Source organism: Anguilla rostrata, chromosome 8, assembly GCF_018555375.3.
Source record: "Anguilla rostrata isolate EN2019 chromosome 8, ASM1855537v3, whole genome shotgun sequence".
NCBI classification, from domain to species: domain Eukaryota; kingdom Metazoa; phylum Chordata; class Actinopteri; order Anguilliformes; family Anguillidae; genus Anguilla; species Anguilla rostrata.
In genome coordinates, this window is record NC_057940.1 from 29,168,987 (window position 1) to 29,194,341 (window position 25,355).

Genomic DNA, 25,355 nt, shown 5'->3' on the forward strand with positions numbered 1-25,355 from the left:
AAGAAATCACCAATAGTTAACGGTTATTCAATGGAATAAATCATTATTAAAAATGATAACGTAAAGGTAACTGTAGGCTACTTATCTGGCGGTGCTGCACAAGAAATATTACTTATGTTTATGCATGGCTGGAAAAGGTGCATCATTTTATTCATTAGTGACGCCATTAAATACGTTAAATGCTGAATGCCTTAAATGAGCAAGAAGAAAAGAACTAACGAAGTCCTTCTTACGGTACGGTCAGGTGATGCTCATTTACAAACAGAGCAGTGTTCTGAAGAGACACTGCTGTCAGTCCAGGTCTCAGGGTCAGCCACGTGGCGTTTGATACATGTACACACAGATAAGCAATAGGATGCTGCTAAAATCCCCATGTCTTCACTAAGTCCATTTAACTTTCAACGGTCAAGTTCAAACTGACTATTCCAACTAAAGTGTGTCAATAGTAGATAAGATAACCGTGTGGTTGTGTGAGTTTAAAAAAAAGGGGGGCAACGAAGATGGTGCAGTTCATGAGAGACGATGGTAATGAAAAGTATTCAAAAGGGGGGGAATTGTGAGGTCTCCAAGAGGAATATCTTATCTGACTGGCCAAGAACAGGGATCTGAAGATGAGAAATAACTGACAAGACCATCCGCCTGTGTTCATAAGGGGAAAATGGCTTAATTGAATCTTGCCCGAGCAATTCTAATCTAAGGGGAAACACAGACCTCAGGCAGGACAGAACATACCATGATTCTGATAAATATACCACAATGTACCAGGACAGGTCCTCCATGTGTTCAGAAATATTTAACAGGAGTACCTCCCTAAGGAAGCTGTCAAATTGATGACATACAGTACACTCATGGAAAAGTGCAGGGAAGAAAAACCCACAGACCACAGCACCTGGACGGGTCACTCACGATGAGCACCAGTCTGATGTGGAGACAGATTTTGGACAGGGTGGCCCCCTCTGCCAACTGCATTCCATTCTTCCCACAATGCACTGGATCACAAAAAGGTCAACAGAAAGACAAAGGTTTGGTATAGGACACTGCAGCGCTGTCACAAAGCCATCAGCACTTCCACATCATGGTTTTACGGTTTGCCTCATGAATAACGACAAAACAGACCATCCAGCGCACTGAAAGACCTCACAGAACTGAGTAACAAAATTGACAAGGAGAGACAAGAAATCAAGGGTGCTAATGCCAAATTTGGAAAGGCTAGAGAGCTGCTTTCTCAAACCTGAAGCCAGCTTGGGCATTCTCCAACATATCAGACAGCACAGACGTGTTAAAACAGTTGACCTCTACGCACAGAGGAGGCGGAGACCAGTCTCACAATGAACTTTCACACTGCAAATGCATCTCAGGAGACCATTTCCCAACATTATGTTGCATTACATTGATTTACCAAATGCTCTTATCTAGGGTAGCTTACAATTTAGAAGAACACAACATCTTGTAAGTACAGACTACAGCATGTGAAGAACAACCTTGCCTAGACCAAGTGTCTTGCTGACTTACAAATAAGTTGGAGGGAAAGGGGCATGGCTAGAGCACCTGAAGAAACCACCCATCAGCATCTTAAGACTGACCCCCTGAGTCACTGCTTTTCAAAATGGATCAAGTAGAGAGAGCTTTAAGGCAAAAGGAAAGCAAGGACCAAACATTACCTGATGTACTTTGTCCTTGGGGGGGGGGGGGGGGGGTCCACTCAAAAAGACCAAGACCTGACCATCTGGAATATCTATGCACAGACAGACAGGGCCAAGTTCAAATAAGGAAGTGTTTAAAGGGTGATTTACACTTCTGACATTTCAAACAAGAAAAAAGAGACAAAAGCAGTTTTCAGTGCCAGTGATGTCTTGTTTCAAAGCTAAAATGTAAAGCCCTGTGCAGAAATGCACCCATAAATCGTCTGTACAGTGCGCTTTACCGTGCAGCACTGTGCAGCATTCAAGGCAACACAAAGTCCTGCGGAATTCTCACAGTAGCAGTCCACTCACTGACTGGCAAGTGACCACCCATCCTGTTTGATTAAAACTGTCTACAACGAGCGACAGTGGCGAAATCTGTGTCTCAGGGTCCTTGCTGTCATATAGCTTTTGAGAGGAAAAAAAATGTTAGATCATGCCAACCCCTACCATCAGTTGCAACATGTGGGGTGGACCTGGGGGTATGGTGGGGAAGTGAAGTGAATCGGCCCTTTTAGAGCCCATGCCCAGATGAAACCCGGGTAACGTTGGCTAGGTGATTTACCAGACCCAATCTGAGGCCTTGGCGGTTCTCAGAAGCAACCAGAAACTGTTGACCAGTTTGCATTTGGGACAATCTGGGGAAAATAAAAAAAAATTTTCCATTTGGAAACCTTTCTCTTTCCAAGTTTGGAGACCTCACAAATGTGGAAACCATTAAGGCTCTGAAATGCTCCCTCTGGTTTCTGAATTAGTTGACCCAATTTACAATTTCAACAGAAAAGACCATTACCCCAGACATCGCCCTTCCCCACCTCAGGGGTATATTTCTCATTCACTTGTGATGAAATCACAGGTTCTTTTTGATGATCATTTGTTTTTGATTATGACAGCTGTTATACAGTAAATGACACAAAATGGCGACACCCCTGTTGCATTCATGTAAAACACAAAAAATCAAGATCAGTGATATCACATTCAGCCAATTCTCAATCCTGAATTGTTCTGTTTAGCAAGAAATCACACTGTCATTGGTCAAATCTCACAACACTGCCAGAATGTTCCCCTGCCCCCCCCCCCCCCCCCCCCCCCACAGAAATGTATGAAAACACAACAACCACCCCCCTTCTGGTCTTAATTCAACTACCTTTTCCTTTCTCTGTGATCTCGTTCCTGCATGAAATTCATCCCAGACCTTCCAGTTTTATTGCAACACATGTACGCCCTCCTCCAAATTCATCAAGATCACGCACTTGGACTTTGGCAGCAGCTGTTATTTGTGTCCACGTGTGACTTGTTGGCAAACACGGGGAAGTGCTGTACATGCCACGCAGAAGGGAGCCAGCGATTGTGCATAATGAAAACACTGCCGCTGCTATACATAGAAATGCATACGGTGGAAACTCACGCGGGGGAACGTAGGGTTCTGCGTTGTTGTTTGGGTATGAACTGTTCCTGCCACCCTGCCTTTGGATAAGGGCTTGAGATGCAGCATGTGTGGCCTGTACTGTATCTGTCTGTCATTTATATCATACTCAGGAACCATAAACCGAGGACCCTATAGAGTATGACATTTTTACATATAGTTTTGTAAAACTGTATATATTACAGCTGCAGTTCAGGTTAAGTTTCCTGTTCAAGTTTGAACCTGAAATTTTATGGAACCACGTAATTAGTTACATTGCCTTATGGTTGTATTCTTTACAGCCCTGGTTGTAAAATAACGTGTGATTCGTGTTCAAAATTCTACTAAATCACAACATTTAGAGTTGTATCCTTTGCCACTTACTTTGAAGACATAAATTATATGCTCAATGGCTATGTGTCGTGCCCTTCAAAAATTATATTTGCTCATCAAGAATGTGGCTGCCATAGAATCAAAACCTTTTCAAATGTTGCTATGACCACAGTGAGAATTGTTATGTAGCTTTATCACTTAGATACAGGTACAAGAGATGAACTAGGTCTCTAACTGTAGCATTATGTTTTGGGTAATCCATAATTTATTGAGAACCTTCACTGTTTATGGGACTATCAACATACATAATATTACAGATGACAAGAATGGCATTGGTGCGCATTGATATATAGCATGTGTATGTATGTACTGTATGTACTGTATGTATGCATTTATACATTATGTACACACAGATACTCATTAAGTCCCTTAAGTTTGAGAGTTGAGATCAATAAGCTTCTTTTCCAACTCATGTAAATAATTTTAATAATTTACATCCATAACAAAATAAACTTTTGCTTCAATACAAAAAATCAATTCAACCCAATACACAAGAAACTCAAAATGTGTGGGCCCTGTCTTTTTTTCTTGTTTACTCTTTTATTTCCTGTGCTGATCATAGCCATCTTCATTATCACAGTATTAGTATTATCACAGTGGGATTTCATGTGTCTGGGGCAAAATAGTCGATTTATGTCTCTGGCTATTATCTCCAGATACTGCCCAGTGACTCCAAGACAAAGCTACAGCAGGGCCTGGTGAAGTCTGGTCTCATTTATTTAGGAGGTTGCAGTCCACCTATTATACTGTTGTACTGCCTGCTTTGCCAGAGGACAGCACCATTTCTCCATGTGAAATGTGTGGGAACACCAAGGAATTTGTGTCAGGCCATGAAGTAGTCTTTTTTAAATTCTTCACAGAGAGTAAATTCTGTAACCTCTCTCTCTCTCTCTCACACACACACACACACACACCCACACATCTCTTTCACAGACAAACTGCCTTCATTCCAGTTTCTTTTTTATCCTCTTGCTCATGACAGACAAGGATGAATGGACCATCCTGGAGAAGAAAGAAGGAGAGAAAGATTGAGAGAGAAAGACAGAGAGAGAAAACTCCCACAGACTAGAATTAAGGCCTCAACAAAATTCTGTTTAGATTCTGAGACGTCTGTGACAGTAGCATCAGTCTGATCAAAGATTAGAGCTGTGCGTCACTGGTACATGAGTACATGTTGATGCACACGTCATATAAAACTGAAAGCAGGACAGAGCAAGTCATTGCATGCCACTTCATACTGTACATATTTTATAACAGCACTCCTAAATAAATAAATCCATACATTTTCCAAGGTATTGCAAATGTTATTATTAATTCCAATGTTCATACTGCGATGATTTCAGATCTCTCTGTTGTCAGTGCATCCATCTACCCAAAGTACATTGCTGTGGTCATTTTTGCCAATCCGTGTTTTCAATTCATTTATAGACATTGTGACAAAATTCTGTATATAAAAGAACAAAAAAAGAACAAAATGAGTTATTTTTCATCTTTGGACATCTCACTCTTTCTCACCTGTTCACACAAACAACAAAGCTATTTACTGTATCTCTAGCTCAATACTCATTTAACAAGAAAAGACTAAGAATTACAAATCCGGATCATTATTTTAATTAAAGATTTGTATTGTTTCATAATGAGGTTACAGTTAGTACTCATTCTCAGTGATGGCAGAATTAAACAGCAGTTTAAAACAATGTGGAGTTGCTGGACATGACATGCCCCCAGTTGTAGTTATGGTCATGCCCACTGAATTCAATGAATTGAGATTGCATCAGCATAATGAACAGGCTCACATAAGGAACTGGAGTATGCCATTGTTACCTGTTGAACAGGTTATTCAACCCAACCGGAAGAGGCCGGCTGTTGCCATAACAATCCACATACCTAGAACAGCAAAGAGAAATGCATACAGTGTTTTCTGACGATGCATTGTATGGTAATGCACAATTCTGGATGCGCTAAATAAATTGTCTAATTTGTCCTGGTCTTGACCAAAGTAAATTTTCATCATTGGGCAGCAACGGTTTTCAATACATCCACAAATCCATTGTGTTCTTGTCTTCCTATTTCCATTGCCTCAAGTCCTTCATTTTCTCAGCCTGCTGGTTGAAAGTTATCTTTTCAGTGAAAATTTTGATGAAATGGAGTCTAGGTGAAAACCCGGCTGCATTTGGTCGAAAAGTGAAAGTTTTCTAGCTTACTACGACATAGCCAAGCTATATGCAGGTAAAACCTGAGCTATATTGCGGTTAACCAAGTCTGCTTATATCAAGGTGTCTCTCAGGCTAGATTTCCACCCCTCTAGACATGTAGATTCTGGCTTTTGCTCTGGAGTAAACCTCTCTTTTACAACCGAAAGGTGAAGCCTGTGAACTTTAAATAAAACTGTGGAGCAATGTCAATATTATTTTCATTTGTAAGTAATCAGATGTTGACTTAATGTCTGGTCAAAAACTCTGGCGCAAGAGGAACTTGATACACATGCATTGTAATTTAGATATTTGCAAATAATATAATTCTATTATGTAATTTTACTGTTAGGTATTGTTAGGTATTTGTATTGTTAGATAAGATGCTTTAAATTCAATTTAAAAATTGAAAAAATATTTACTTTCAAAAAATGTTCAAAGACTCCAAAGCTTGGTGTTCATGCATGCTACATGTTTCTGGTGTCAGAGGGTCAGCTTTATATTTTTATAACGTTTTCGCCCCGTGGCACGTAAACATTACTTATTTGGAAAAGTAGACATTGAATCATTTATCATATTTTTTGTATGGGACGATGCTAAAATAGACCATATAACTGCCTTGACAACCATACACTTCCTTATCTAGTTATGTGTTACACATTGCACAATGGTTTTAAAGCATCACGTGTTTATCTACTGTACACTGCCATTGTGACAAGCTATTACAATGTTTGTACCTCCTCACTGTAAATTTACCATTTGTCACATAAAACGTTGAAACATTGTTTCGATAAAACATAAAATAAAAAGTTCTGCTTTCTGAAAGGGTGCCTTTTCAGTCTCTCTCCACAAGTACACACATGAATACGTGCACATGCACAAAAACCCAAACAGAAAAAAGAGCTGTCTGTGCAGCTGTTCAGCTGATGACTTCAAAGTCCATCCCTTCTGTCAATGTGGATGAGGGTCAAGTAGACATGGACTCTGATAGCACTGGCTGCCCTCACACCTGGAGGTTTGTGGCACGACCGTGATGATGTCACTGGCGTATTTACACCAATGGAACAGCCAGTCTGCAGATATGGCAGACCCTGCACGTAACTGGAGGGCTCATGGGAAACGCCCGATGGGCGTGGTTTCAGCCCACCTCCCCAGTGTCCCACCCACCAAAGCCAGCTGCCTCACATGGCCATGAACAGGGTCTGCTTCAGATGACAAGGTGGCTGTAACTGGAAACAAGCAATACGTCTTGAAGTATCTTTCGCTAAGAGGTTTCTGAGAGCCCCACAAATACTGCAACATAAACAAAGAGTAAAGACGGACTTTGTAGCAGAAAACAGTAGGCCTACACGCTGTTCACTGCAAAATGTAAATTAACAGTAATAAAATGTAACAAATGAACACAGAAGGCAATAAACTGCAACAACAACAATCACAGTATAAAAGGCAGTAGAGGCCAGTCACTGTGTATCTTTTTTACCTTTTTATGTGTGTGTATATTGGAATGTTTGTGTGTTTATCTTGGCAAATACTTTTATTTCATTTTCATTTTTTATGACCAGGGATTTTTCTATAACTTTTTTTTTGTTCTTACATTTATTATAATGTGTTATGTGTGTCTTGCACTGGTGGCCTTGTGAATCATTCTGGAAAAGGGAAAAGCTCATTTGTCAATACTATGGGAATCGTAATATAATTACGTAAGCATATTTCCATAAACCTGTCCCTCTTTATCTTGCATTTCCCACATGGGCATGCAACCACTTGTTGCTTGCTGCAGCTTGCCCTTCTCTTTAGCTGCTCTTCTCCGTATTTTGATTTAATTATGAGTCACTAGAGGTTGTTGGGCTCATTCGTTGATCCACCAGGGACGGAACACGGCAATTACAGATGCGGGCCCACCCATCGAGCTTCCTCAAATCTGTGGAGACCGGATTCCCCAAGGGCGTGGTGTGTACCCTCTCTGTCCCTCTCCACCCTCCTTCTCCTTCTTTTGCTGTATTTGTCATGTTATTTTTTTTTTGCCCCTGCTTCCGTCCAATACATGCCCCCTCACTGAATCTGCTTTGCTATGATTGGTCAAAGTCAAAGGTGGAAAGTGGTCAGCTACCCCTCCCCCTGGTATAACAAAATGAAATCAATATTTTTTTCAAAACTTTTGTTTGAGAAGTTGGAAAACGATGGTCATGGTGATTTATTTAGGTGGCAGCGGCATTCTGTATACGGTGACTAAATATATATAGTTCACTATAGCTCAGATGTGCTTCCATTTTAAAAGCTTATCAAATTCAAATTCAAATAAGCTTTATTGGCATGGTAAGGGTACACTTACATTGTCAAAGCATACACTGACCTGACAAACATAACAGATAGGCAATAACAATTTAACTACAATAAACAGAACACATAAAATCCAGAGGACAGAAATAAAATTCTAGAAGATAACACATACAAAATGACGATGAACTATTACTTTTATAATTATATATATATATATATAATTATAACTATAATAATTATCTCTCAGACATTACACTTCCCCAAAAAAATTGTCTCATTTTGTTTCACCCAAGGGGGAGGCACCTCTACCTCGTAATAAGCACTTTTTTCCAGAATGACCATTGCCTATAATTCATTTAAACTGTCAGATATCTAAACAGAGTTCATACCGTAACCTGCACTGCAGTCAGGCTCATGCTAGAGACGGACTGAACAATTGTAGCAGGGCAGATTCAGCGAGCGGGCTTGTTTCAGTCGCAGAAAGAAATAAGGCGTATCCGTTGGTAACACCTCCATAAAGGGCAGGCACTGTAGGCTGCTTCCAATCACATCGGCCCATTTCTGAGGGTCCAGTCCCTGTGATTTGGCAGCCAGTCTTGCAGCTTGCTGGAGGTTATAAATGGTCTTGAAAAACTGCCACAATCACTGTACAATATGATACAAAGTTTGTTGTATACAAAGGCAATTTACTTGCTCAACATTCAGAATTATCCAGGGTTGAACAACAATGGGTGATCCATTTCAGGACATGGAGCCAACTTCTGTTATTAATTATTTAATTTGGTTAATCATATGAACAGGGCCTAAACTTTTTACTGTTGTTTTGGCAAAAGAGTAAACCAGTGCTAAGAAAAAAGCTATGCTGAAAAAGCCAACCAGAAAGCTAAGTCAGGGTAACTGGTTGGAACAAAAACCAGTACACACATCAGCCCTGTGGGACTGGAGTTGCGCACCCTTATGTGAACAAAGGAAGTGCTGGAGCAGGGCTACTGAACTCCAGGTCCTGAGTGCCAGAACATCAGCAAATATTTGCTCCAACCATGCGCGACACCACCTGATTTCACTAATAAACCTGCTTCATGAACCAAGGAGGTACAGTAATCAGTGAAATCAGGCGGTGTAGTCCATGGTTGGAGCAAATATTTGCTGACGCTGTGGTCCGCAGTATCCGGAGTTGAGCACTCTATTACAGTCTCCATTTAATACACACAGAGGATCGGCACACAAGTTCCTCTGTCCATCTGGTGTCTAGTCCTGCCCCCTGGCTTCTGGCAAATAGGTGCATTTGGATTTTAACATCAAGAGAAGAAGATTGTAATAAATAGCACTATGTTGTACATGCACATGCTAGCTCAACTGCTAAATTGTTTCCTTTGAACAAAAAAAAAAATTGTTTGGTGAAGTCACATTATTACCACAAAAATAATACTGTTTTGGAAAGGCAAACCAAACCAAGGAAAGGATCTAAAACCAGTCCATCATTCGGGCTGATAGCATGCGCATTTTGATGAGCATAAATAGTTTTTCAGACGTCCAGACTGAGGTATGAGGCAAGTGTTACTCAAGATCAGACCACGCGCTTCCAATTGTTGCCTGTCCTATTTTTGTCCAGACTATTTTCTCTCCAGGCCAAGCACATGTCCCAGGGGAACAGATTAGTACACCCCCACCTTTGGATAGTTTCCGTGTCAGGTCTTTAAAACACGTCACCATATAAACAGAGGCATGCATACGGCACTGTGTATTTCCGGGTGTTTGGGCGCATATGCACATGTGCATGTGTGTCTGTGTTGTTATTTTGATCGGAATTTACATTTGTCTGTAGTTGGCCAACAGTCATGCAGGATGTGTGTATCGCCATGCACGGTCATCCGCTGAAATGAATTTAATGTGCATGAACAATGAGCCGATTGAACTTCCCATAAGAAAGTGAAAAGTGTATTTAAGGAGTTTCTGTGTGTTTCTCTTGTGCAAAAACGGCAATTAAGTTGAGTAATGAACCAATTACTTATAATTACCGATAATTATTTATGTGCTTGTCACATACATTATAAAATGCTTCATAAGATGTATTATAACAATAACAACAGCAATAATGATAATAACAATAACAATAATAATAATAATAATAATAATAATAACAATAATAATAATAATAATAATAGGCCTTTGCTCTAAATATATGCCTATGTAAGTATGTAAGAATACCTGCTGCAGTGATATCCTGCCACCATGTTAGCGTGACTAGACTGCAAACTTTGAGCCGTGGGACTGTGCCGCTGTTGACGTTGTCAGTAAAGTTAGCACCTTTCTGGACTTCCTGACACCTTAGCCCTAATACGGGTATCCAACTAGTGCCAGGAACACTCACATGCCAAGGGAGAGACATCAATCAGCGTGGGGCGGAGCCTCTGTCAGGTTACTCCATGGCCTGATGTGAGAAAAGGTCTCTGGAAGGGATCCATAGCCACGGAGCTCTCCCGGGTGTCCTGAATGACCTGTTCCTCGTGCGTATGGACAAGCACATACCGAGAGAGAGAGAGAGTTGGAAGCTGCTATTTTTGAACATGCACCATCCTCTGCGCTTGCATAAGAAGCTCACAACGCAGGCAGAGTTATAAATGACATTATTAAGACAAATGTCCAACATCAAAATTGGCAACAAAAGAAGAGAGAGCTTCAAGCAGGGGTGTGAAGCAGGGTAGGGCTGCAGTTTAAGTCCAACTATTTAACATGTACACTGACCGGCCACTTTATTAGGTACGCCTGTTCAACTGCACATTAACGCAGAAATCTAATCAGCAAATCACGTGGCAGCAACTCAATGCATTTAGGCATGTAGACATCAACCAACCGTCAGAATGGGGAAGAAAGGTGATTTAAGTGACTTTGAACGTGGCACGGTTGCTGGTGCCAGAAGGGCTGGTTTGAGTGTTTCAGAAACTGCTGATCTACTGGGATTTTCTTGCACAACCATCTCAAGGGTTTACAGAGAATGGTCCCAAAAAGAAAAAATATCAAGTTAGCGGCAGTTCTCAAAACAAGGCAAAAATGCATTGTTGATGGCAGAGGTCAGAGGAGAATGGCCAGACTGGTTTGAGCTGATAGAAAGGCAGCAGTAACTCAAATAATCACTCGTTACAACCAAGGTATGCAGAAGAGCATCTCTGGATGCACAACACCTCGAACCTTGAAGCAGATGGGCTACAGCAGCAGAAGACAACCCGGTCCTAGCAAGGTGTACCTAATAAAGTGGCCGGTGAGTGTATGTCAGCTATACTGTATGTGTAAGCGCATACACTTCACCCATTTGTGGCACTCTGGGTCACTACACTATCTGAAACAGCTCTTGAAGATGATATCAAAACAATCACTGATCTGAAGAAGAAAAGTCAGTGCCCATTAAAGATGTCTCCGAATCAAAGTATTATAACATATATGGTGCCCTCCACAATTATGATGAGCAAAGAAGGTTGAATTAAAATAATGAACACCTGCAGTGTTTTTTCAAGCATACATAATTGCCCAAAGAAAAATACCTAGCCTAACATGTATGAATAACAGTATGTCACAGTTATTCAAAGATAATACAATTGAGCTGTCTGTCAGGATGCGTGGGGGGTTTGGACCCAAACGCAGAGGGTGGAAAAATACAAAACTCCAAATGAAAGAACAAAAAGACTTTACTTGAAACAAAAGGGAACAAAAAAAAAGGTTGCCTCACATGGCAACCTTCAACAAACAAGGAAAACTTCAAAAGACAGGAACAAAGTAAATGCAGGAAATCCAAAAAACACCAGGAAACCAGGACATGGGCAGGAACACATGGAGCAGGTACTTGGGTAGGGGCACACAAAACAACCAGACATAACCACAAGGATCCAGCACCTGAGTCAAGGAAGAGGGAAACTTAAATAGAACAGACACTGACGAGACACAGGAGGGCACCATGAACAATCAGGCCACAGAGAAGGAGGGGAAAACGAGACAACCAGCAAACACTAACAGGACAATTGGAAACAATAATACAATTAAACAGGACACAAAACCGAAGTGCCGCCATCTGGCGGCCCAACAAGGAAACACGCAGACAGGAACACAGGACCATGACACTGTCAACCACACTGTACTGCATTATGCGAGTACAGTGTGGTTGACACACCCCCCCAAAAAAGACATTAAAATGACAAATTGTCTGTGTGATCTAAATACTTGTTGGAAAATTTGGAGTTCAGGTTTTTAGAATTTGAGTGACTTTAACATTTTCTCACAGAGCTTAAAAAAATGTAATACTGCCTAAAACAGGACCAACTGCAATGAACTCTAAGCAGATTCCTAGTTGTTTACTGCCATCTATTGTCTCTTGATGGTACTGCAGGAAGAAAGTAAGATGCAGGTGTCCGTCAGCCTGAATACAATCCATTAAACTGTTACGCCATCTGCGGGGGACGCTGACAGAAAGAGCTCATTACGGACGCGCATGATTTTACGCAACACTGAGACCCGGCTTGGGGTCAGGGAAGCAGCAGGCAGGTGGAGATGTGGGCAGGCTGGTGGGTGAGTTTGTAGGCTGGCACAAGCGCAGGATCTCCCTCTCCTGTGTGAGCGCTCCACCTGCGATCTGAGCATCTGCCAGCCTGGCAAGGATGAGGATCCCACTGCGTGCGAATGTCACCTTCTCCGAAAGGTACCATCCTTCGCCAGAAGGGGGCACTGCGGACTACATTCGCCAGACGAACGAGACGGACAGGAAGTTCTAGGAGCTCTAGAGTCCAGATGGATATGGACATTCTGTTCCTCATTCACATATATATTTCTAGCCAGTCTGATTAATAAACAATACAGACACGGGAGTGCTAAAAGAACATTGTCAGAATGCTTGATGAATTAAAAAGGCACAACATTCCACCTACAGATTGCAAGTAGAGTTTGAACGAAAATTAATTATATACATGAAAAGTAAAATGTAATACTTTTTACCCAAATAGTTTGGTCATTTTTGGTATTTTTGCATACGATGTGGTATATTTTTCATTGAAAAACTGTCCATTTAATTGAAAAAACTGTCCAAGAAAACACAAGAAAACATAAGATGACTGATAAAGGGTAAAATTAATAAATGGTGTGGAGAGGCAGCTGGAACTCAACACCAGGTCTGAAATGTGAAGCAATAATTCCTCACCTTTATCATTCCTGAATGTGTGAAATGAAACAAATTGCTAGTTCAGTAACAAAGCTAAAATGACTTGGAAATAAATAAAAACATCCTCAAAATGGGATTTATAACAGCTGTGCCATATCTGATGAAAAAAATCTAATCAAATTGAGAGGGGCAAAAATTCATGTTTGACCTACTGTCCTTCAAAAACAGTGATGAAGGAATCTCCTCTTTTTTATCTTTCTCTTTTTCCCTCGAACAGTCCTTTCTGTATTCTTAATGACAAGCCCTTTTCTACAATAAAGTGGAAACATCATTGTAATGCATGGCTATATACCGATGTCAGATATTGATATTTCATTCTGAAAAGAAACTGTAGTTAGTTCCAAGTTGATTAACCTTTCCTGTCTCTCTGGTTGACCAACTAGTCTGAATGTAGCATTTTAGCAAAATGGTAAACTAATATTAAACGGTGCCTATGTAAAATGTAAGCAAATATGTTATCATAATAATCATCTAGAATCATCAATAATTGTCGACGGATTAACATTTTCCAAATCTAATGACTGCCAAACTGCTACTCAGTAACAGTAGTGCTAACTCAAAATTAAAATATAGAAAAGACATCAATTAATTTAATTCCTCCTGTGCATTTTTGCTTACTTTATGTCCAGGCGGTCCGACATTAGCGACCCTGCTCTATTATTCATGGGACCGAGCCGACAGTCCGTCAGGCGCCACGTTTTACTCTCGACGTGGAGCCTCTATAAGATCGCAGGACCACCGCCCACATGAACCCCGTGGGACCGCAGTTTGTGGCGAGCACAGCACTTCCATTAATCTGCCACAGACTGAGGCCAGTGATAATTATCCACCTGCTCAAGGACAACTAAGCTTATTGATAAGGAGAAAAGCTTAGAAAAACACGTGCAAACCTGCATTCGTTATTATCGCTGTGCGCATCCTGCATCACGCCGCAGTTTGATTAAATTGTCGCGGCGATACTTGTCGTTCATCAATCCGTCCACTAGGCGGTGGTGTAAGGTTGCTAGTGTCGGTCACGTCAGACCAGCCTGTCGTTGACAGTCATATTTGCGTAAAGTAATGCAATGCAAATAATCTTTTGTCCTTGGGTGTGAAGCACTGTGCTAACTGGACACATTGAGGAGGAGTTATGTCTCTCACAGATATGATATGTGTGGGATTAAACAGCCCCACAGCATTTTTCTCATGGTAACAAATTACAGTTTATGGGAAAGTAACATTCATAAAGTTTGAAAAATTCCCTTCTTATCTGGATGATTAAAAAACATCAACAAAATAAATCAGATGTTACAAGTGGCAGTAGCACACACGTGTGAGTGGTTTGCACTCATTTGATGGGATAAACAGGGGACCCTGTAGATTGAGTAAGCTGATGAAATTCTGATACTGGGTTGCCCCTTTTAGGCCCCAGGGGGCTCAGTTGCTTTTCTGCCTGTGGTTCAGTGTGGCAGACGGGCCATTGTGCCACCCTGCAGCTTGTGTCTCCTAGACGGCGACGCCCCCAGTTGGCACTGGCAGCATATACAGATGCTGGCACCTTCTGCTCCAGTCTGGGCATGGGATTAACACAGCAGCAGGTAGGTTAACAGGCCAGGGGTCAAAGGTTAATCACTCAGCGAGTCCTGACTACCCACCCGTCCATAAACAGATGTAGCATACCTCTGTGAAATATTCACCTTCGCCACAACCTCCCAAAATATCCCCTTCAATCCATATTTTTAAATATTCCACATTCAGTTTAAGGGCTGACTCTCCCGTTCCTCTTTCAGGAGTTAATCTTCGGAAGGGTGTTTATATTTTTCACATCTCTGTTACCTCTGATTGGCAAACCATTCCTACTGATGACAAGAATTAATGCACCCATAGCTTGAAAATTTTACAACATTCCTCAAATAAGCTTGCCACCAATTTCCAGAACAAGTTGCATGTTTTCCTGTAGTACCTCATCATCCATACATTCATGAGTTCCCCATAACATCGATGATTTGTTTGAATTGTAACTGTCTTAAATGATCCTTCCGTGCTCGTCTGACATAGATAAGGATGTGGATCTGTTAATGACATTCATTTAGCCTGTGGATGGCTTACTATGGGTGCATGTGGGGTTACAGAGTCCTTTAACTTACACAGGGAAAACTAATGATATACAGCAGATATCCGTGGAGGTTCAGTTCAGTTCATTTCTGGTGACGTATGTGTGGTGTCAGCACTGAACGGCACACTGTAATTTCCCTGTAAACAGGGGTTGTCTCTCTTCTGCCCCTAACACCAGCCTCGCTAATGCTGTGGTCAGCGAAAGACCAACAACTGTGATGGACTGACAAACGACCTGAATTAAGCAGTGATGGATGGAGGGTTGGAGGGGCTGCAAGTTGATCAATCATGGCAATTGACAACCGTAATGGGGGTGGGGAGTTGGGGGGGTGGGGACTCTGTCCAAGCACAGACTCCTTTGAAACTGGTTCCAGAGGGGGAGCAGACAGGGACCTCTGTGCTGCTTCACTTGATATGAGCATCCTAGTGTTACAGTTTATTCATGAAGAGCCAGCCCAGCCGCTGAGTCTGCAAGTTTCCCTCCATCTCACTCCCAGAAATAGCCCCCCTCCTCCCTCGTGTATAGATTTAAAGAGCACTCTGATTTACTGCGTGCCCGTGCTCCATATTCCCTAAGGGGTGCAGGCTGTCCCCAGAGCTCCCTCGGTTCTGCCCCCTGAGGGGTGCATCTTAATCTCGTCAGGAGAACAGATGTGCTGACCCCGCCTCCCCGGCACCCTCAGCCCGTGTGGAGCGCGGTCCTGCTGGACGGCCCTGCCTCACAGGCGCCCATGACGCTGCGTTCCCCCGGTTTCACTTTGGGTGGCTTCACAGTGGAAGGGGAGTCGCCCAGAAGCTGCTGAACTGAAGCTGAACCGCGCTCATACAGTGGTGGGGTGCGGTGGAGTGTCGGGGTGCAGCGGTGTCTGAACACCAAAGCCCCCACCCCCGTCCCAACTCACTGCGGCTCTCAGTCCACAGCCCGTCCTGCGCAGTAACCGGCTAGCGTTGAATGGGAAAGCAGTGCTGGAAATGGAGGGGTCCATCGTGTGCTTCCGGCTCTGATAATGGGGCCGAGTAGGGACCACGCAGTCTGTAGGGCGAGATGCGCCTCCTCTCCAAATTCCTACGTTCCATTAGGCTCTGGAGGACCCCAAGCATGCGCTGCATTCACACTGGGGACGCAAGCCCCTCTGCTCTTTTTCTGTATAATACAGAGGCATGCTGAGTCCCTACCCCACACGCTGTAGAGGGCGCTATGACCAGCTGCACCATACGCTCACAGATCACCATAGGGCCTGGCTAGCCCACTGCAGATCACCACCGGGCCTGGCTAGCCCACTGCAGATCACCACAGGGCCTGGCTAGCCCACTGCAGGATTTGTAGGATTTATCGCCGGGCGTTCGTAGGAAGAGCTCCACTTCCTGTATCAGGCCTCCCAGACAAAGCTCACGGGTGGGAGAGCAGCTTCCTGCTTCCACACTGGAGCGGCTCTCCCCTGCAGGTTCAGGGCGTGTCCCTGGGTCAGCCTGCAAATCTGTCTAAACTGCACGAAGGGAGAAACCGCACAGAGACAGCAGGGCAGTTTGGAGTATACCAGTGACTATAAAGTGATGCCACTGTTTTTATTTATCCCACTGAAAGCCATTTTGAAGGCAATAGAGGAAAAAGAGGTGGGAGACCAGCGCGCATTAGTAGGACAGCAGATTTTTGCCAGCATGTCCACAGGGGCGGTGACCCCTGCCCCATCGGCCCTCCCACCACACACATTACAATGCCACTTATGTGCTCCCACAGAGGGTATAATAAGATGCTCTGGACCTTTCAATGTGCTCTAGATTATACCTTTGGGGGAGGGGGGTCTTGCAGTCCAGGGAGAGGGGTGGGGGTGGGTCCTCGTGAATAGGATTCTCTGAATGACTTGAATTCCTGCAGTGACCGCCCCTCCCCTCCTCGCCACCTCCCACCTCCCAGTGCTCAATAGGTGATCTGCTCTATAGGATGTCTGAGGTCTCACGGGCTAAGTGATGCTTGACCCCTCCCGAGGTGCCTCAACCCCCACCAACCCCCACCCCACCTCAAACACACACCCACCACCCCCCAACGCCCCCTCGCCCCCACCCAACCTTGTTTCAGAAGCATATGCTGGCCACACAGTGGGGAGGGCTGGAGGACTTGAAGGCTTTTCAGTTCCAGTTGACATGAAGAGTTGCCCTGAGAAAGGGTATTGTTGTTGTTAACCATTGTTGCACCAACAACATGACTGAAGAGGGAAGGTTTTTTTTTTTTTTTTAGGAAAAGGAGGAGGGCAGAGCATCTGTGGAGGGCGGGATTCTTTTTTTCACCAATACCAATGAATGTCTGAAATGACAAATACATTTTATTGCATCACACCAGCATTTCACTAACACTTTGTGCATTCGTAATGGGAACGGCTGCGTTCATACAAAAATATATTAGATATGAACTGAGAGATGCATTCCCTTGTGCATGTATGGCTTATTTCAAAAGCCCAGAATGGAAGAAGAAAGTTGCAACATTTTGGCTTTGCAGTCTGCATGCCTTGAGACTGGCGTCAGTGCCTTTATGTCTGATTCTTAGTTTGAAATATGCAATGCATTTACTACAACAAATATTTCTATTCTGAAGTCCAATAAAATTCTCACAAGGACGGCAGACTGCAACATAGCAACAAAAAAAAAATGCTCAGAATGCCAGGCGTAAATACCAGACTAAGTACTAAATGCAGCGACTGCAAGAGTGGCTGAAATTTTTGCATGTAGTTTTTGTCCTTTCCGTTTCATGCACCTCGGTCGAACTGCGAGGTTGCACCAGAACATTATTCGTAAATGACCAGGCTTACATCCAGCATGGTAGGATTTTATTTATTTCCCTGGAAGATGTCTTGAAAAGCAGACACACATGAAAATATTTCGAAAGGGAATAGTGACCTGATCTTTATTTTTTTAAAACCCCACTTTCTTGCCTTCAGGGTGCCTTGCTTAAGCACGGATATAGAGTAAGCGTTTTTAAGTGTTTTCGAATATGATCAGATTGGTCTTGTCTCGGTGAATTCGATCCAGACTATTAGCACTGAAATACAACACTGACAACTCCCCCTAAACAGCATCCCTCCAGGGAGTGGATTGGCCACCCCCTGTTTCCTATGAATTATTTCCTTGTTCTGAGAAGACTAAAACACAGGGGGTTCTGGAAGCGTTTTGAGAGGGATGGCCTGTGCTCTTTCACCAGGTTGAAATCCACTCGATCTGATCTGTCCTCGAGCCCATGGCATGGTCCTGCCACCCGTTGCCTGAGGCACAATTAAGGGTGCTTAAGAGCAATTATGCTGCCAAGCTGATTGCCCCTCCAGCTCTGATCTTCCCTTTTTACCCTGGCACCACCCCCCTCGCCCCCTCCCCCACGGAACGCTTAGGTTCCATTCCACTGCTGAATCCACCCAAAGATAAACTATAAGGAGGGTGCTCAGCGCTAATGACTTTTACTCAAATAAAGAAGAGGCTCTTTAGAATGCCAACTGTGCTTCTAATTTCATAAACCAATACACGATACATAATTTTCAAAATGTTACATTATTTTAGCAAGACAGGCAAAAATGGAATGAAATTGGACTGAAGGGATGTAAAATTGTTTTCTCAAAAAGGATGAACTGGAATTCTTTGCTGATAGCATTTTCCAAAACCAAATGGGAATTTGTAATTCCGAAAATAGATCAGAAGAACAAATGCATAAAAAGAACTTTTAAAGTATTGTCGCTCTTTGTATGTGAGGTACTTGTTGCTTCTGATCCAGTCCATCTGATCTTGGACCCAATTTAATCTGCTGCAGTTAATTACATAGTCTGTAGCTATTTTTGTTGCATTCTTTCCTGAGTTGGACAGCCACTTTCCTCTCATTTCTTGAGGTACAGTATTTCCCCAGATGGTTTTGTATCTGGGGCAATGCAACTGCTAATTTCCTTCTTTTTGTGCAGGGGAGGGGGGAGCCGTATAAATTACTTTTTTTTTTTCCTTTCAGCAATCATGGCAATTAAGTGGAACTTGCTATTTTATACGAGATGATTTTAAGTATCTTCATGTTATCTTTTCTTCATGTGGTTCTGGGCAATGCCTTCTTACACTCCCGGCCGTTGCCTCAGACTCCGTTTGTTTGTTCTCTCTTCTTCCTTCATTCCAAGTCTCTTTTCTCATCCGTCCTCAGTCCTTACCGCTAATCTCATCACCCCATCCATCTCCCGTCTTTCTTCCTGCATCTCCTTATTACTCCCACTGCAGTGAGATGAGCTCCATGCATGGTGTGGTATTCCAGAGATGGCCAGTTACCCTCCCCCCTTATACCAAACTCATATCAATGCCTCATTTGTTAATACTGATCTTCAGGTGGGCGGGAGAGGGAGGGAAAGAACAAAAAGAAAACAGTTGGGGATTACTCACAGATGAAGGACATGAGGAGATTCAAAAGAGTCAAAGGGACAAAAAGGTGAGATGCGGGTAAGAGGAGACAACAATGAGGAAAGGGAAGCAAAAATGTTAGCTGAGGACAGAGAGATGCTTAGAGAGTGAAAGGAGACATATGGAGACGGAGGAGAGATGAAGGAAGAGAAAAGGAGAGTGGGAGGCAATGGAGGTGAGGGACAAGAGCCCGCCTGATTCAGTCTTTTACTTACTACTGTAAACAGTAGCGAACAGTGTTTTTGGATGTCAACCATCAGTGTCAGCAGAAAGGACAAATAAGGTTCCACAACTTTTAAAATCTATTTCATTTCCATAATGAGTGTAACAATACTGCAAACAATCTCTTACTCAATTGTCAGTTGCCTATATCCTTCTTTGCTGGCACCTCATTTTGGCCTAAGCCACCAAAACATACATTACATTGCTCAAGGGTACAATGGCAGTGTCCCACCCGGGAATCAAACCTGTGACCTATAGGTTACAAGACCAGCTTACCCATCATGTTACACTGCCATTGACATGTTCACACACAGCAATAACATAGCCGATTTCGTTAGCTAAAATTCATAATTCTATCAGTGTACAATTTTACAAAAAAAATGATCCAGTTCCCCAAAATCCAGTTTCCCAAAATACAATAGTTTTTATTTTATTTCAGAATCTAGACCAGGGCTCAATTCTCATATAGTGTGTGGGCATACATGTGTGTGTCTGTGTGTGTGCGTACGTCTGCGCGCGCGTGTGTGTGTGTGTGCGTGTGTTTGTGTATGTCCATGTGTGTGTGTATGTGTGTGTGTGTGTATGTGTGTGCGTGTGTTTGCGTATGTCCATGTGTGTGTGTCTGTGTGTGTGCGTACGTGTGCTCGCGCGCGTGTGTTTGTGTGTGTCCATGTGTGTGTGTCGTAGGGGGCCTTGCAGAGGAGGGGATTGGGAAGGCGACAGATGCTCACAGTTGAGTTGCTGTGGATAAAAGGGGGCCTTTGCAGGGAGCGTGAGGCTGGAGGGCAGGGCTTTCAGAGGCCTTTCCTACTGTACCACCCTACAGCAGCAGCCGCCACAGCCTGCCCTCACTGTGGCACTTAGTCCTCAACAACACCCATCACAGCTGTGTGAACCCGAGACTGTGCACTACAGAGCACATGCAACTGTGTATGGAGCTGAACATGTGGAAATGTGCTGTAACACAGCAATCCTGAGGGCTCTGAGCTACTGACTACCGGGTAGCTGGATCAGATAGGCGTCAAGGGCTATTGGTTAAATTCCAGAAAGAGTGTGTGTGTGTGTGTGTGTGTGTAAGCTCAGGAGGTAAGAGCGGTTGTCTGGTAGTCGGAGGGTTGTTGGTTCGATCCCTGCCCTGGGCGTGTCGAAGTGTCCCTGAGCAGGACACCTAACCCCTAATTGCTCCCAACGAGCTGATTGGTACCTTGCATGGCAGCCTTTCACCATTGGTGTGTGAGTGTGAGTGTGAATGGGTGAATGAGAGGCATCAATTGTAAAGTGCTTTGGATAAATGTAAATGCAGTCACTGAGAAGCAGCACCAGTATAATCAGTTTGTGCTGGTGAGGGTCGTTAAGACTGTATGCTGAAAATGGCATGGAAAGACGGAGGTGTCAGTTAGACATCTGTTTCAAGTGCCTGAGTTTCCTCTTTCCGGAGAAAGAGCTGTTCCTGCTTAATTATTGATGTACTGATGGAAGCACTTACTGTATCTGACCACAAGGGGTCTCTGCATAAAGAAAGCCCATTTGCGAGAGCGGAGGAGGGCACCACGGCTGAATAATTTACATCCAAATCTTTCCGCTTGCACAGTTACCCCTGAGTCCACAGTAGCCGGTGGTGGGGATTAGTGGCTTTGTCACAAGTATTTGAGCAGCTGAGATGCGATGACTATGATAAACGCTGCGCACAAAGACAATGCATTATTAATCTGCTCAGAAGATACGCTTTCCCAGGATAACTTACACTTCTCACACTTTGCATAGCGTATGATATTACGAGACACTTACTGAAGCCATTAAGCCGTGAAGACCTTTGCTCAAGGGTATAACAGCAGTGACCCCAAGGATTCCAACATACATTTTAGGTTTTGAGCACAGTTCCTTTCCCATAATGCCGCACTTTTTATTTCCCCAGCACATGAATGGGCTAATAAATATTTACAAGCTATGTAAAAATAATGGCTATTGAGGTTGCCAGGGTTATTGTCATCAGATAAGTAAATATATAAGGTAATTTCACACAGTATTAACACAATATTAACAATTGGCAGAACAGAAAAGTGAAAAAGAGTAACAGGAAGAATGAAGTCATTTGTCTCCCTTCTGTCTGTTTGCGGGGGCTTCCAGGGGCGAGAAGGGGAAGGGGGGGGGGGGCGGTTGAAGGATCGTGACATCAGAGGGAACCTCAGGGATAATGATGGAGAAGGTGACAGATGTGACCAAGCCCGTCCTGGTACACATGGGGTAGGCGCAGGGGGCTGGCATCAAAGCAGGGCTGTGGTGGTGTGGGGATGAGGTGGGGGGGTTGCGGTTGGGGGGGGGGGAGGGGGCATGCTGTGCTTGGGCCCTAATTGCTGTCTCAGTACACTCTCAGAGCAAAGAGCGCCTCCACTCGCCGTCTCCCTCCGCAGTCCCGCCCGCACGCCCCCTGGCTCGCCCCGTTTACATGGAAGTGCCGTGGCCGAAATGAGGAAGGAGTCGCGCTTCCACATCGAAGGCTCGGCCTGCGTCAAAGCAGAACTGCAACCGCTACCCATTCCCTCAACTGCAGCCTGAGCAGAACTGATCTGAAGCTCTTAACCGAGTCCAACCGTCACACAGTAAAAAAAAAAAAAAAAACAGTTATGTTTTTCAGAACACATTGTAAACATGTTCTGGATTCATGCCATCGACACATTCCAAAAAATGTGTAAAGTTTCTGAAATACATTATTAAAGTGCACTCAAGCACAACATTTCAACTGTGATGCAATCTTAAACTTCAGCTCTGATTTCACAGATTTTAAACATTTTCAAAGAGAGACAGGTTTCTGATAATTAAGCCCACTCACAGAGCCCATCACCAGTCAAATGAAGTACCTGCACAGCCCTCCACCGCGCCACACTGAAAGGCGGGCCGGCTTTGATAGGTGCCGGTAAAAGCCAATTCGAGCGTTCTGATCACACACAGCTCATGTTGAATAAAAATGTAAAGCGGTTCCCTGGCGAGCCGGCGCCAGGCTGGAGCTGCGAAGCTGTGACTCCCCCTTCCCCAGGCCCGGCAGCAGGGAACACGCTCGCTGTGCTGCCAAGAGGCGCATCGCAACAAGTACGCGCCGTACCCGCGACCCGTGGCTCCGCTCCGCTTTCGCAGCTCAGTCTTTCAAAAAAAAAACGCAGTGAAAAAGCTATGGGTCGCAGGCTGCCACTGCTGCAGACTGAACAGAAGACGCCCCACTTTTCACAATTACGTTTTTGTGCATCAAGGCCAATGATCCACCTGCCTGGCACTATAAACGCTAGCAAGATTGACAGAGGGGGATTGATTGATGCCAGGAGATGATGACAGAGATAAGGTGTGATATAAAGATGGTATTGTGATTAGTCAGGGGATATTACAAGCATTCATTTGTATTGAGAAGACTGGCATGGGTGCTGAAGTTAAAATGCAAACCTTCAGAAAGAGGCAGAACAATAACAAACACTTTTGCTTCTTGCACGTACAGTGTCGAATACCACTGTATATCTGAGCTTTAATTTGCGGTGATACCTTACATCAAGTAATTCATTTTCTTTGCCAATAACCCTTTCCGGCTTCAGTTATGCTGCCAACATTTCACCCATGCTGCATTTATATTGCTGGGTGTTCACTACAGAAAACTGGATTATGGTACCACAGCAGTGTGTCACTCAGGCTTGGAGCCTGCCAAGTTCTGTTTACCAGCCTGCGTCCCTAGCCGCGGCTCCACGCTTCTGCCCACATTATGCAATGATACGTAATTCTTATCTGCCTTTTCAGAAACAAACGCGCAAATGCACTCCAGTGTGTTTGGCTGCATTAAGTCTGGCACAGAGGCATTGATTTGACTTGGTCTGCAGCCTCCTGCTCCTTTATAAAGTCCCCCAGTGGGGAGATGAGCTGTCGTCCAATGCGAAGCTCTGGCCAGCTTGGTGACTGATAGGCACAATACTTTGGCTGTGAAAAGGCCAGGCTCGCCACACAATGCGGAGGGCCGGCCTTTGCGTGCGTACCCCTCATTTGCAAGGGGCCACAGCCATTGATGTGTAGGCTAGGATTGGCCAGGCTGTGTTCAAACTCTGACCAATGAGAGAAACCAAGAGGCTCCTGACTGGGCTGGGCTAATATGCCCCCATGCGTGTCCTCAAGCCTCACATTCAGTGATGAATACAACTTCTAGTTCAGTTATACTTTTCGGGTTCAGAAACAGCACTTCAGTGTCCTTCCAATGTGTTTAAACCAATCTGATTTGATCTGAAACTTCTAGTGCTGTTCCCCAATAAACGTAGTATAAGGTTTAAGAGAATTTTCCAGATTTTTCTTCACTTTTTTGTTACACCCATTTTCTGAACAATTCACCTTCTTGGACATTTCAGCACCTGCCCCCATTTCTTCGCACATTATTGATTTAGAAGCATTGGAAGAAACTTAAGGCTTTGACCCTCCTGCAATTTAATTGACTACAAGTAATACTGATTCATGGATAAGACATCACTCAAACTGAATCAAAACTCCAGCTTAAATCCTCAATATGTTGGTTCTAAAATCCAGCAGGTCTGCAAAGGGACAAAATACAGGATACAGCAGGCCATCAAAACTCTTTGAATCAGTTTGGCAGGCACAGATTAAACAGGGTACTAGACTAAATTAAATTTGGAATTGAGTTTCCCCATACAGAACTCAATTTATCCCACGATTAAGATTAATCTGTGTTTGTGATACCAGCCCTTTGTGTTATGGCTGACATGTAAGTCTAGACTACCTCAGGAAACAGGAATCACCTCCAGCATCATCAGGCAGGTGGTCAAGCACCCAGCTTTACATATCCAAACAGATGCCTGATGCCAATCAATGAAATGACTTATGAGGCGCCTGGGGCATAACTGAGGAGAAGGTTGTGTCACTGCTTGCCTCATCTGAGAGATTTCATTAAAGGAGGATGCATTCGCGGGTGGGAGGGCGTGCCCAAAACACGGTGATCATTGATCACTGTGACGACTCCCAGACTACAGAGGTGGGGAGGTCATGGGGTCTGGAGGTGACCTTGACTGTTCATCACTACTTCTGCTTGACCTTAACAGGTCTCCTTCATTTTCCTCAGTTGGCCCCTCAATCAACCTGTCCAAGAGCCCCCTTCCCCCAACCAAACCATAAGACAGGCAATGAAGCATGCGTCCCCTCATTTACACTTGACAAAGTAAAGGGGCTGTGCACTACACAAAATCCAGGTAAATGAGTGTGGTGGTGGTGATAGTGATACTCTTTTTCAATTCCTGAAATTACTGCCTCTTGTTCCTTAACTGGATGGTTCACATTGGGAGGATTCCAAGTTATCCAGCTGGACAATTTTATTCATCAATTGAAACATTTAGTTTCCTTTTCTCATCATTCTCGGAAATTGGGATGGGCTCCCCTGACCGAAGCACCGAGACCTAGAATATTAGCTATATCTATGAAGCTGGTTAAATAATTTC

The 25,355-nt window shown here is 43.8% G+C and overlaps 1 long non-coding RNA gene across 2 annotated transcripts in view; it reads right to left on the reverse strand.

Moving 5' to 3' along the window:
• Window positions 1-4,763: 4,763 nt before the first annotated feature.
• The window catches only part of LOC135261357 (uncharacterized), a 29,590-nt gene continuing 8,998 nt past the window's right edge, over window positions 4,764-25,355 (reverse strand). The window contains exons 2-3 of one of the 2 annotated variants that reach the window (XR_010331888.1): window positions 10,324-10,450; window positions 4,764-6,965 (exon numbers count right to left, since the gene is read on the reverse strand). This is a non-coding gene — a long non-coding RNA (uncharacterized LOC135261357). Of the gene's footprint in view, window positions 6,966-10,323; window positions 14,225-25,355 lie in introns of those variants that run through there. The other variant, XR_010331887.1, reaches the window with a different exon arrangement.